Consider the following 15,475-nt stretch of genomic DNA (forward strand, 5'->3'; position numbering starts at 1 on the left):
AAGAAATGATATATTAAAAGTGATTTTGAGTAATTGTAAAACTTTAGCTTGGGAAACAGAAAGTTTAATGGAAAAATGAAACCTGTCTTCAAATCAGCCAAAGTAGAGAGGATTTTTATCTGTAAAGAAGTCGGATGAAATTGATGTGGGAGGGGATGCTGTGTTGGACGCTCATGCATTTTGGAGACTGCTTCTTCTGGTTCTTCCTCTTTCTGGCCTCTGACATGGTGGTGGTGCGGTCTTGTTTATCATATTCTTCTGTGATAATGCCACCTGAATTAGCCCAGGGGTCTCTCTGTTGGAGGCAGGCTGAGTGTCCTCCACACTCCCTCTGCCTTGGTTGACCATGTGGTTTTGTATTCAAGGTCTGCAGAGCAATTAGAGTCGGCGCTCTTGTCTCATCAAGGGATGTCTGAGGGATGGGGTCCAAAGTCTGGATTACAGATTTAAGGCATTTGTTCACAAGAGAAGCGATCTAAATCTTTCCACATTTGCTTGATTTTACTCCATGGTCATATAATTATATAATATTTCCTTGTCCCTTGTTTCTTTCTTCCTCGGACATTTACCATGATAAATCCTATGATTGAGTTGTTATTTTTATTGGCATTTGTTATTTAACAGTATTAACTCAGAGTTACTTAAATATATTAAATCAAAATGCACAGTATGTTTATTTTGTAGGTTGTTAAAAATATTTTATAAATAATGAAATTATAAGTGTATATAAAATTTAGTAAGATATTGCCACACATAATAATAGTAAGCAGAGAAGAATATTGTTTGGAATAAGAAGACGTTTAACAAGAGATGGCAGTCAAGGTTCTTCTTAATCTGTAGTGAAAAAGAGAAAAATACCGATAGTATGTGGTAAGAGGAATTAAAATTTAATATAAATAATCCCCTTTCCATGTCAGTATAAGCTCCATGAAAGCATGGTCTTTGCTGTGTGTTGTTTTTTTTTTCTCCTGTATACTCTCAGTTCTTTGAACAGTGCGTGGCAGAGTAGACACTCGAAAAAAAAAAAAATGTATTGAGTGTTAAAGCCATTTTGAGACCCAGTCTTCGAAGGAGTAAATCAAACAATTTGATTCTTCGATAGTTTGTAAGGGCTAATTTTACAGAAACTGTGGCAAGGCAACCATTATTGTTTTCATTGCTGCTTTAGGTCTTAATGGCTGTTTTATTTTTAACCTTTATTTTAGGTTCGGAACTTTTTTTTAAGAACTGAACTTACTACTTTTTAAAAAGTGTTGCGGAAATTTTTTCTGCCATTTTCTTTTTTATTTTTTTTTGAGATAATTAGCAGATTAACTTTACTGAGTTTTTACTTATTACAATCAATTAACTAAAGGCACCAATCTAAATCACAAACAGCTGCTTGGCACCAGCTGCAGCTGTGAAATCCCTGAACTCCTTGATTCTGTGACCCTCAGATGTTTTAGCTGAAGCACAGGAAAGTTCCCAATCATGGTGGAGCTTTGGTTGCAGGCCATCACCTCATAAGGTTGATTTTTAGCTGCCGAGTTCTATTTATTCATAGTTTCACTAGTTCAACAAATATGTATTGAGTATCTTCTATGTACCTGTTACTGTAATATGCACAGGGAATCCGAATTATAAAAATTACTTCCTGTAAGGAAATAATCTAATACATTAGTTATTTTTAATGTTTATCTGCTCCAATAAGCCTAAGAGCTCAGACACAGTCCACTCAGTAGAAGTGGCTTCCTGTGGAAGTAACTGCCAAGCTAAGGAGCTAGGTCTGTGGAAGAGGCACGATGGGCTGTTTCAAGTTTTTAAATTGGAAAAACAGATTTTCCTCCTTTGGGTGGAGAATCACTATAATAAACATAACTAAATAGACATAAAGTTCCTTTCCCTCTCAAACAGGGATCTGTATGATTATATTGTTAAACACTCATTACCTCATTACTAGACCCAGCATCATCTATTAAAAGATAAGAATAAACAGCTCACTGGTTTTCTTGCTTTGTTAGCCAAAGTAGGAGGCATGAAAAATACCAACATAAGCAGCTACCACTTATTGAATGTTTCCCATTGATAGCTAACTAATTTACATATATTTTGTCATTGACTCATTGCAAGAACTTGATACAGTAAGTACTATTATTACTGGCTCACCCTACGTTTGGCTTTGCCTGAACAGTACCAGTGTATACCTGTTATCTCAATTATTATAATTTTTGATTACTATAGCTTTATTTTTATTTTTTATTTTTATTTTACTTTAAGTTTGGGACACACACCAAAGAACGTGCAGGTTTGTTACATAGGTATACATGTGCCATGGTGGTTTGCTGCACCTATTGACCCGTTCTCTGAGTTCCCTCCTCTCACCCCCATCCCACAACAGGCCTTGGTGTGTGTTGTTCTCCTCCCTGTGTCCATGTGTTCTTATTGTTCAGCTCCCACTTATGAGTGAGAACATGCAGTGTTTGGTTTTCTGTTCCTGTGTTAGTTTGCTGAAAATGAAGGTTTCCAACTTCATCTATGTCCCTGCAAAAGATATGATCTCATTTCTTTTTATGGCTACATAGTATTCCGTGGTGTATATGTACCACATTTTCTTTATCCAGTCTATCATTGATGGACATTAGGGTTGGTGCCATGTCTTTGCTATTGTAAACAGTGCTGCAGTAAACACATGTGGGCATGTGTCTTTATAGTAGAATGATTTCCCTGATGAATATCAATGTGAAATTCCTCAATAAAATACGGGAAAACCAAATCTAGCAGCACATCAAAAAAGCTTATCCATCATGGTCAAGTTAGCTTCATCCCTGGGATGCAAGGCTGGGTCAACATATGCAAATCAATTAATGTAATCCATCATGGAAACAACCAAAGACAAAAACCACATGATGATCTCAGTACATGCAGAAAAGACTTTGATAAAATTCAACATCCATTCATGTTAAAAACTCCCAATAAAATAGGCATTGATAAAACATACCTAAAAATAATAAGAGTGATTTGTGACAAACCCACAACCAATATCGTATTGAGTGGGCAAAAGCTGGAAGCATTCCCTTTGAAAACTGATACAAGACAAGTATTCCCTGTCTCACCACTCCTGTTCAACATAGCATATAACTTCTGGCCAGGGCAATCAGGCAAGAGAAATAAATAAAGGGTATTCAAAAAGGAGGAGAGGAAGTCAAATTGTCCCTGTTTGCAGACGACATGATTCTATATTTACAAAACCCCATCCTCTCAGCCCCAAAACTCTTTTAGCTGATAAGCAACTTCAGTAGAGTCTCAGGATACAAAGTCAGTGTGCGAAAATCACAAGCATTCCTTTACACCAACAATGGACAAGCAGAGAGCCGAATCATGAATGAACTCCCATTCACAATTGCTCCAAAGAGAATAAAATACCTAGAAATACAGCTAATGGGATGCGAAGGACCTCTTCAATGGGAGCAACAGACCACTGCTCAAGGAGAGAAAATTTTAATAATCATTGTAAGAAATGGGTAGCATTCTGTCTCTAGTTCAGAAAAATACTAAATTTTAATTTTCAAATAACAATCAGGAGGTACAAATTTTAGTAACTGACATCTGTCATCTCTAAACCTATTTTTCAAAATCTAAATAGCATAAGTACTTTTGGTCTTTTGTCATTTTTTTTTTTTTTTTTTTTTTTTTTTTTTGAGACAGAGTCTTGCTCTGTGGCCCAGGCTGGAGTGAGCGGCGCCATCTTGGCTCACTGCAAGCTCCGCCTCCCGGGTTCCCGCCATTCTCCTGCCTCAGCCTGGGGAGGAGCTGGGACCACAGGCGCCGCCACCACGCCCGGCTAGTTTTTTGTATTTTTAGTAGAGACGGGGTTTCACCGTGTTAGCCAGGATGGTCTCGATCTCCTGACCTCGTGATCTGCCTGCCTCGGCCTCCCAAAGTGCTGAGATTACAGGCGTGAGCCACCGTGCCCGGCCTTTTGTCACATTTTTATTCTACTATTGAGCTTTCTGTAAAGGAGCTGGAACAGCTTTCATTTTATTATTGTAGACATGATATTTTTCATGGATTTAACTGTGCTTTTTAGGCAATTAAAATCATAAGGCCAAAATAAACACATAATGTAGAGTTTTTCCTTAAAATTATTTTCTTGATAAGTTGTGTATTTGAATAGATCATTTATGTATCAAATTGGTATGTTTGTGGCAGTGGAGTTATATCTCCCTCTTTTGGAAAGCCAAGGAATGGCGTTTTGATTGAGTTTAAATTGTTCTTTTCATATTTTCAGTTTATATAATTTCCTGAACATACAGATTTAAAAATAATATTTTTCTCTGGAATAGATTTTCCTTGGAAATTTTTTACATTAATAAAAAGTTAAACTTTCATGTATATATGCACATGTATATTTCTTTAGATGTGTAGAAAACGATAGGACTTTTGACATGTGTTTCAACCCAGGAAAACTTTTTATTTTGATATTTGAAATGCCTTTATTTTTACTTGAAGAGAGTCAGTTTTACTTTTTCTGTAATTATGCAACATGATTCATAATGTCTGTTTGAAAAATAGGACCTAATTTTAAAAAAATGGAAAGAAAAGTAGCCCTTCTTATAATTATTAATGGCCTAGCCCTCTAGGCTACCATCCACTCTTGATAGATTTTATGGGTATTCTTCCTAATCTGTTTTTAGGCATTTATAAACTGTCCTTGCCCTTGTCCTCTGCCTCCCTGTATTTATATGCTTTTTATTATCATAAAAATGTGATTTATACTGTGCCTATTAGTCTTCAGTTTGCTGCACCCCTCCCAATATATCATGAAAATCTCAAAAGGTACATTATTATGTGAGTTACTTGGGTCAAGTCCATACACATTATTAATAGAGTGATGTCTACAAGGTATAAATTAATATTTATTCTGGCTAAGCATTCTACTTTGATATGAATGACTATTATAAAAAGAAATAAAATTTATTAATATACTTATTCTAGATCACTCAAGTCTGTTTCTTATAAAGCTAACATAATTTTATAACAATTGTATGCTTTCTTGAGGTATTAAAATCAGGGTTCCACCTTCATTACCACTGCTCAGAAGAACAAAATGTTCATTTTCTACCCTCCCTGCTTCCTGCATTTGGGCCACAGAAGTGCTCTGAATTTACCCTGTAAATTGTTCAACAATGTTGAGTATTTTGCTGGATATAGTTTTTGTTTTTGTTGTGTACTCCTTTGTAACTTTGCCTACAGATTATAAAGGAGAAGTGCTTCAGATTTAAAATTTAAAAATTAGCCATTGACATATCCCAAGAAGACCACTTGCATGTAATATGGGAAGAAAATGTTTACAAGAGCCAACAGTAGGTTATTTTACTTTAACAAGTCTCATGTCTAACATCAATCTAGTAATTTTCATTTGTTTAATTTTCATAAATTACTTAACTCATTTAATCAGCGTTTCTAAGAGGTTAAAAACACTACCTCAACCTGCAGAAATTAAATGGATGTGTAGTATAATAATATATGTGAATATATACATGCGTATATATAAATATGTGTTACTATTATGAAACACTGTTGCAAACTTCCTTTGAATTAAAAAATTCTCTCAGAATAGGCATTATTTCATATACAAATTAGAATGTAATGAAATAATATAAGCTGAAGAATATACAGGTGATGGCTTTTGTTTGTTGTCTTTGTAAATAACAATGCCGTTGACATTTGCATATTTATATTAAACAGGGTTTACTCTATCATTATGCTAAATATAGTTAGTTTGTGATTGCCAATTAATTCTATGTCATTGACTTAAGAAGTCACATTTACAGTCATGTTGAGAGGTTTGAAGTGATAATAATAATGAAATAATAATCTGTAATGTTTTGCACTGGTAATTACAGTGGCTGATTTTTGCAAATATCTGTTCATGTGAATAGAACTATAAGCAATCTCATGAACACATTGTTCTCAGCTGAGTAGGAGCTCTTTCCACTTGATCTTGAGACATGAACTCATTTTAAAATTAATAATGAGTTATTATATAAAAATAATTTTAACATCTGAAGAAATTTTGTTGGTTTTCTTTTTCTTTTCAAAATGTTGAGGCATTTTAGGCCCAGATGCTCTCAGGTTTGGACATACCTGTACTATTTGTCTTTGTAGTGCTGGCAGTTTTTGTTTTTGTTTTTTTTTTTTTTTTGGACACATTCAAGTTTTCTGTTTTTGCCATTTAATTTTCCAGGCTCTGCCATTTCCTTACCATTCTTTATGGCTTCAGTCCAGATTTTGCCTCCAGCTTTTGCTCATGTGTACCTTATTCCAGTTCTTTTCTAAAACTTACTTTGATTCCAAACTTTCTGATATTCCAGATGTGTTGTGTTCTTCTGAAATGATGTCCTAGGTTAAGTCAAATTATGTTCTTATTTTTCATAAAAAGAGTACTGCTTCTCATCTTAGTTGAAATACAGATCCCCCCTCCTCTTTATCCTCTCTGCCCCGAGCGATCCTAGGTATTGCCAACTTCTGTTTCTTTTTGCATGATAACTGTAATAAACTCTGTTTATAAAAAATAAATTTTAAAATTTGAATTTTGAAACCAAAAGCACAGAGAAATTTTTTTTTTCCATGCACAGCCCCTTTTATGATTATTTCTCGTGAAAAAGCTGATTCAGAATGTGCACATAATTATGTGTAGGAAGGTACAAATAGAAATTATTAATGTCATGAACTAATTAGTGGTGACATTGAAATGGGAAAGGTTCCCTTGTCCCCCTCACAGGGTGTGCGATGGGGGTGTGGCTCCCTACTTCAGTGCCCCACTGCTCAAACCTCTGCAGGAACTCACAGAGGGGCAGGCTGTGGGGCTCCAACCCCACGGCAGTGGCTAGGGGTGGACCTTTACAGCTCATGGAGCCCCCGTGGGCGTGTGCTACCATGTGTTTTTAGTTTGCTGTCTATAGGCAGCTTGTGTTAACCAGCTCAGTTAGACCCTCTAGCTTGTCACAAGGACAGAGGGTTTTCTGTGTCCCATGTGTACTGGAAGAATAGGATCATATCTGGACTTGGAGAATGAGTGCAAGGTTTTATAGAGTGGAAGTAGCTCTCTGCTGATGGGGGAGCTAGTAGGGAGATGGTTTTCCCCTGGAGTTGGGCCCCTCAGTGGCTCTGGCTGTCCTCAGATTGCCCCGGCCAAACTCCGCTTTGTCCCTCAGTGTAGGGCCTGTGGGCGTGCTGGTGTCTGTTAGGGTGCTCTGCGGCTGGCATTCCCCTCCACATCCTCCTGGGTTCCAGCTGCTTATGCTAATGTGGTCCTCTCGACGGCTGGCCACCTGTGTGTCTGCCCGTTGGGGTCCTGGGTTTTTATATGCCCGTGATGGTTCATGGCGGGCCAGGGTGGTATTGGAAAATGCAACATTTGGGCTGGAAGGCAGGAGTGCTCATCCTCACCTAGGTCCATGGGGGTCAAGCCCTAGCCAGGGACCCACCTTTCTCTACCCAGCACTTCCTTTCCCTCGTCTGTATTATTTAAAGGGACCATACTTTTCCCTTCCTCGCACTCCCTTATCAGCTCGATAGTTATCTTTGAGTTTTCCACTCTTTGTGACTATGTAGATAATGGGATTTTATTAGATTCAGAATCACTCTGCATTCTCAGGCATAAACGATTGATCCCTGTGTGATCTACCTCATGTACTTGCTTCTTCCTTCCATTTCTTATATGAGTTCATTTACCATATTGAAATCTAGCGGCAAGGGAGTGAGAGAAGTGTGGTTTTAAGCTTTCCATACTCTCTAATACAAGGAAAGAATGCAGAAAGGCAGTCTGACTGACTAAAGAGCCAGTATCTGCTACAGTTTTAAAATAAAAATTATGTATTGAGAAGAAAAATATCAAGTTTTAATAATGGCATTTAAAGAAACATTGATAACTTTTTTTTTTTTTTTTTTTTTTTACAAAACTGTTAATGTTTGGCAAAATGATTGATGTGATGCATAGTATAGAAATTGTGAAATTTTAAAAAAAAATGTTGATGGGTTAGAGCAACAGGGCAAGATGAGAAGCTTGAGTAAATTTACCAGGCTCTTTTCTGATGGCATTCTCAAGTATAGTGGAAACTTTCTCATAAGTAACTGATGTGAGTTTAAGGACAATCATAAGGATGCTCAGGACCCCAAATGGATAAATTCTGAGCCAGCATGGAAGCCTTCAGTGATTTAAATGTGATTAACTTAAATTGATAAAGATATTTACATTTTATTTTTTGAGAATAATAAATTGGTAGGAAGGGCCGGTTGCGGTGGCTCACACCTGTAATCCCAGCACTTTGAGAAGCTGAGGCAGGTGGATCACCTGAGGTGGGGAGTTCGAGATCAGCCTAACCAATATAGAGAAACCCTGTCTCTATAAAAATACAAAAATTAGCCAGGTGTGGTGGGGCATGCCCGTAATCCTAGCTACTCAGAAGGCTGAGGCAGGAGAATCACGTGAACTTGGGAGGTGGAGGTTGTGGTGAACTGAGATCGCGCCATTGCACTTCAGCCTGGGCAATAAGTGAAACTTCGTCTAAAAAATAAATCAATAAAATTAATAAAATAAGTAAATTAGTAGGAAGATTAGGCAATGAAGGATTAAATATAATTGTAAATTTTTGTTAAAACATAAGAAATACATTTAAAATGCAAAGCAGAGATTGAGACAAATTGTATTGCAAAATATTTATGATTTGCAAAAGTATTATTCCCAGGGTTTTAGGAAATATATTCCCTGTAACCTGATGTTTTCAAACCTCTATGATAATCTATTATTTTTTTAAAATACAGATCTATCATTTGATTACTGGAACACTGGTACTTGTAGCTACTGTCTTTTACCTTCTCAGGTCTAGCTTTTATCTCCTAAAGCCCTGGACTGCAGATCCGAGAATCTGAATCAAGAGCGACTGGTAGGATGGTGGCAGTGGTTAGAAATCAGGCTCAGGCATCTTTCAGGTATTCCCCAGGAGTTACTACTGCTTTTCAGGGTTGAAAACTGCTGTCAAAGATACATGTAAAAGCCTAATATTTTCTTACTGAATTAAGGGGGAAGATGTTTGTATTCCAGGCATGTCAGAGTATACAAATCAATCTTAACAAGTGTTTCATGCCACAGGTGGTTATGGGATACATTTCAGAAAAATAATTATAAAAAGCATTCGTTTTCTCTATTTTATTTAATGCTTGTACAAATGAATTACCATTATCTAAAAAATTATACTGTCCATAAAGTTCTGTTTCCTAATTGATCCCTTAATGTAAACATTGATTTCATGGATACTTTAAATGTATTAGCAAACTTATTTTTCTTGTATCTGTGTACTGTGAAATATGTTGTATTTTATCAACTTTTTTTCTTTCTTCAATGTGTGCATAGTATATTTTAAATATGATTATAAAGTCTGGAAAATTGAGCACTTTCTCACATTTTTCTTTAGGAATACTTTTTTTTTTAAAATGTTTCATGCTTTTTTCTTCTAAATTATGTAAGCATCCAATTTTTTTTCAAGACAGCTTTTGTTTAATATGTGATCTTTTATTGCCATGCCAGAAAAAGGAAGAAAATTACAGTTCGTGACTGTTTAGTTGGGCATTATTTTTGGTTATATTTAATAAAAGTATTTGCACCTTGGCCAAGTATGCCTCCAAACAATAATGAATAAAGGTATGCCTACAGGAAATAACCTTTTTTCCTGATAAAGTGCATACTATACAATCTCATTCATGATTTAAACATTTACATTTAAGCTGGGTGCTTTTATTGAATACCACAGTTAAGTTTATGTTAAATGTCAAAATTAATGTTTAACTTTCTTCAATTTAAAGTGTGTGGTTTCGTGTGTGTGTGTGTTTTACACTTCAGTTTGTTCATCTTTATCCATCCTAATATGTCAGTAGCATTACATTTCCCCACATAACTAATACTCAAATTGAAAATTATATCTTCTCATGAACATACAATTTTTTTAAAACAGTCAGCCATAGGTCACTGTGTCTCATCTTATGAACATTCCCCATGCCTCACTCTTTGGTCAGGTGAGTAATTCCCAGGCCTGTGCTTTATTGACTGAAGTATGTTCACTAGTTTATTCAGTAGTTCTCTCTACTTTTCCAGAGAGGCTATCACACTTAGAGATCAAGTTCAAGTTTGCTGCCTTGTGCCTTTGCTTTATCTACGCAAGACAGGGGCATTTATGTTTAAAGATTTAGATATACCTGAACAAGGAAGGATGAAAGTAAAAAGGTTTATTGTGTAGAACCCTATTATTTACCACTGTTTCTTCCCATTATCACTGTTTCCACCTCTAGTGCCTGAGTCCTTTATCTAAAGGTCACTCCAATTCTTGACCATCTTTTATAACTTACTGGAATGCTGTTAAAAAAAATCAGTTGACAAGAAATTATCCAAATGGATCTAGTGCTGCTGGTAGTCGTTATCTCTTTCCCATTATACAAACTATTTCATCACTTTCTTATTTCTTAATGGTTGTATTTACTTTCATCATTGTACATACATATCTATTTCCAGTTCTTTTTCCTCTAATATCACCTATACCTTGCAAAAGACAGATTGTTTTTGTAGAAGAAAGGAGAGAAAAGAATGATAGTGTTCCAACCTGTGAGACCTTAATTTGTAAAGAATATTTAAAGATTCAAGAGGAATTCATCTCAACATTAACTGTTTATTTAATAGTCATTAACTATATTCTTGGATGTAATAGTCTTCATGTTTATTAAATACGTAATTGTATGTTTTCTTAAAAGATCCTATAATTTTTAGAATTATGTATTCTGTGTGTAATCTTTGGAATTTCTCTAGATTTCTTTTAGGGGTTATTTCTTTTTTTTCCTCCATGCTGTATATTTTACTTCATTGCAATGGCACTTAGAATGATTGCTTAGGGGCGGGTGCAGTGGTTCATGCCTGTAATCCAGCATTTTGGGAGGCCGAGGCGGGCGGATCACGAGGTCAGGAGTTCGAGACCAACCTGCCAATATGATGAAACCCCATCTCTACTAAAAATACAAAAAAAAAAAAAAAAAATTAGCTGGGTGTGGTGGCATGCACCTGTAGTCCCAGCTACTTGCAAGGCTGAGGCAGAAGCATCCCTTGAACCTGGGAGGCGGAGGTTGCAGTGAGCCGAGATCACACCACTACACTCCAGCCTGGGTGACAGACCGAGACTGTCTCAAAAAAAATTTTAAAAATATAAAAAAGAATGATTGCTTGGGAATCATATTCTTTTCTTCAAATGATTGAATTTATCACCAGATAGACTTTTGTAATTATACTTAATAAAATATTTTTAAAAGAACTTCAACTCATCCTGCAATAGTGCTTCCCCTATCCTATCACTTCTGAAAATACTTCTTAGATTTTTTTTTATTGGCTTTATACCAAATTATAACTCTGTTTACTTAATAGAATTCTAGCCTTCACTGCACATGGATGAGTCTCTTTGAAGCACACTTTTTCAGTAATGAAAACTCACTGATTTTTTCCCCTTTTCATAGCTTTTTTCTTTTATTACGATATTGATCTTTCAATATCTTGGATGTTTAAATCCCATATTTTTGTGTCATGTGTAATTCATTCGTTTTCTAGTCTAAGACACCTAATCAATCTTCACATGATTACAACATCTCAGCATTGTTCCTTTTCTTTTCACTTAGGAGTGGTTATTCTCACTTGTTCAGGGATATCGTTTTCAATGCCTGCTTCCTAAATCTCGAATAATCCCTTTGGACTTTGTCTTTTTGTAGCGACCTCGCTTTGTAAGGTTTTTGTTCAGGTAGTGTACTTGAAATGAAGCACACACTTTATCAGTCCTACTTAGTTGTTTCTTTATTTCTTTAAAGATTTGTCTCAGTAGAAAAGCAGAGAAAGAAAAACATATTACAATTGTAATACTCCTTAACTAGGCTAGAAGATAGGGAAACGAGGATATAAACCTTGGGGGAAAATACTCCCTTTTATAGGTGCAGAAGCTTCTGTCTCTCTAAATCGTTCTAAGTCAGGGCCTGCTTTTAGAAGTGACTACTGATCTTTATTTACTTTCACAATATTCTGTAGTTTCTACTGTCCCATATGTAACTATTACAGAAATGAGTTTGTAATATATTTTTAATTCTTTAATTGGTGTTGTCAGGGACAAAGAAGCTATGTGTATTATACCTCAAAAATAGTCTGTTTTTGTTCTATGCATTGGTGTCTGCTATCCCAAAGTTTCGCATAAATTAATCTGACACTCATTTGTATCACATTACAGATTTCTTTTTCATAGCTAATATGCTCAGTCTTTTCCTTTAATGAAGTTTTAAAATTATGATTAGTAAGTTTTTATTTTTGGTAGAGAAACTCTTTAACTATCCTATTCAAGCTGTTGCTATGGATTCAGCCTTGGAAAGGTTTCTTGTTTTTTATTGAAGAAAAATAATACATTGTGATGGCATGTTTTAAAATAAGAAATCTAAAACAATGGGAGCTAATGAAATTTTGTCTATAGGTTATTGCTTTAGAAGTTTAACTAATTTCGATCCTTTTTTAGTTAAGCTACTAGCAAGGATATCTTCTTTCTCTTGTGTAGCGTCCAGTCTTGCATAACAGAAGAGCTCAGGGACCCATCTAATCATTTCATCTCTCTCTATCCACCTCTGTCAATTCCTGAATGTTGTAGATGTAAAGAGCCGCATAAGGATGATTTTATATGCATATGTCTTGTGTAAGTTTATTTGACTAATTGAAAACTATGAACTAAATTATGAGGCAAAGAAAGAGATTTCTAAAATATATGAGCTTTAGTATCCAGATAAAATTAATAGAAAATTAAAATAATTTCAAGAAAACAGTTATGTTTATTTGGTATCCATAGGAGGCTTAATATATAATGTCATTTATATGTAATGTCATTATAAATAATATATAATGTCATTTGTAGCCTAAATATTACCCTAATTTATATAATCTTACCAATCAACTAATACGATTTTAGAAAAATTCACTCAGGAATTGGTCCTTTATATATCAAGGTCTATTATTATTAGAAAACTACCTTGATAATTTTAATGATGTCTTTATTTTAATTCTCCATTAATAGAAATATAAACTCAAAGTTCACAATGAACTAGCAGTTACTATGAAGAGTGTTTCTGATTTTCATCTTCCTAATTAGGAAATTCAGAATGCAATCTGCAAAGACCTTCTTTTGTCCAGAAGGTATCATTCACAGATTCTTGGCGTAGGATGTGGATATTTTTTGGGAGGCCATTTTCAGCCTCGCACAATGGCAAAGAGATTCTTTCCCATATAGTCTTCACATAAGCTTAATGAATGTTAAATTGGCTCAGCAGAAATAACAAATAGAACTGTGAATAGAATTTATACAAACAGGTCCTGTTTTAAACAAAACAAGGATAAGTAGTAAAAGATTAATTCGGTTACAATGAAATTCATGAGCTTTACTTTAAATTATATTAAGTTATTTTAAAGTTTTAGTGATTACAAATTCTATGCATTTAAAAATAATGTTTATACTATATATTTGTGATATATAATTTAAATAAAACACATTTGGCCAGGCGTGGTGGCTCATCCCTGTAATCCCAGAACTTTGGGAGGTCGAGGCGAGTGGATCACCTGAGGTCAGGAGTTCAACACCAGCCTGGCCAACATGGTGAAACCCTGTCTCTACTAAAAATTATCTGGCCATGGTGGCGGGTGCCTGTAATTCCAGCTACTCAGGAGGCTGAGGCAGGAGAATTGCTTGAACCCGGGAGGCGGAGGTTGCAGTGAGCCAAGATGGCACCATTGCACTCTGGCCTGGGTGACAGGAGTGAAACTCCATCTCAAAAAAAAAAAAAAAAACCAAAAAAACCTCACACATTTATTTCTTTGGGATTCAGGTCATTGGTAGAATTGTTAGATTTTCCTCTGGAATATCACTTACTTTTCTACTTAATTACAAATTTTTGACTACTTTTTTCCTTTTTTATGTTCCTTCCACCTTCTTCTATAAATTACTTAAAAAGTAATTATAAGCTGGGCGCAATTGCTCGTGCCTGTAATCCCAGTACTTTTGGAGGCTGAAGTGGGCAGATCACCTGAGGTCAGTTGTTCCAGATAAGCCTGGCCAACATGGTGAAACCCTTTCTCTACTAAGAATAACAATTAGCCAGACCTGGTGGCCTGTGGCTATAAATGCCAGCTATGGCAAGATAATCACTTGAGTCCGGGAGGTGGAGGTTACAGTGAACCGGGATTGCGCCATTGCAGTCCAGCCTGGGTGGCAGAGTGAGACTTCGTCTCAAAAAAAAAAATTAATTATAATATGTATGTATGCATGTATATTCCTGTTTCTGTCTCTGTGTGTGCGTGTGTGTGTGTTTCAGTCTCATTGTAAATACACATATACATATATATGCACACAGAATACTGATAATTAGCATTGTACACTGGTATGGCTATACTTATTAAAATAAATACATTTTAATATTTGATATATAGGTACTGCTCAGGGACTTTGTTAGTACCACTCCTACCACCCTCATGTTTCTTACAGAACTTCCAGAACTCAAGACAACTCAGCTACTAAAGGATTAACAGCTGGGAAATAGGGGGCCTGTACTCTGTGGCCATCATCTCATCTGATTGGTGGAAACATATAATATACATGTTGTTAAAATATGTTGGGTTTATGTGTACATATACCAAAACATTGTTTTACACCTTGAATATATATAATTTTTGTTAATTATAACTCAATAAAGCTGAAATTTTAAAAGTCAAATTAAAAAGAAGTGGAAGTAGTATTTTTCTGTAAATTAGAAATCACTTGTTTGATAATTCACTTTGACCTGTACCCTATCAGATAGTTTTTGGTTTTTTTTTTTTTTTTTTTTTTTTTTGAGGCGGAGTTTCGCTCTGTCTCCCAGGCTGGAGTGCGGTGGCCGGATCTCAGCTCACTGCAAGCTCCGCCTCCCCGGTTTACGCCATTCTCCTGCCTCAGCCTCCCGAGTAGCTGGGACTACAGGCGCCCGCCACCTCGCCCGGCTAGTTTTTTTTGTATTTTTTAGTAGAGACGGGGTTTCACCATGTTAGCCAGGATGGTCTCGATCTCCTGACCTCGTGATCCGCCCGTCTCGGCCTCCCAAAGTGCTGGGATTACAGGCTTGAGCCACCGCGCCTGGCCGCCTATCAGATAGTTATCTTGATCAATATGTTTTTTTTTTTTTTTTCACTCTGCTTTAAGCAAAAAATTTTTTAAAGAAAACCTCCTCCTCAACAACATTAGGAGATGTTTGTAGTATAATTGGGGCAATTTGAATTATGTGATTCAGTAACTGTGCCTTTTCTGTTAGCCTGCTACACTTTCCTTCATGAAACCTAAAGCTACATTCATTACCATCTTTCAGAGTATGCTAACACTTACTTCTAACCAGCTGAACACATCTGATGTTT

General features: G+C 35.8%; 1 protein-coding gene across 2 annotated transcripts in view; it reads left to right on the forward strand.

The window, feature by feature from the left end:
* Positions 1–15,475, forward strand: part of LOC105485529 (1,4-alpha-glucan branching enzyme 1) — a 264,234-nt gene that overhangs the window by 86,307 nt on the left and 162,452 nt on the right. The gene's annotated exons all lie outside the window — the stretch shown is intronic.

Source organism: Macaca nemestrina, chromosome 2 (assembly GCF_043159975.1).
Source record: "Macaca nemestrina isolate mMacNem1 chromosome 2, mMacNem.hap1, whole genome shotgun sequence".
Lineage (NCBI taxonomy): Eukaryota > Metazoa > Chordata > Mammalia > Primates > Cercopithecidae > Macaca > Macaca nemestrina.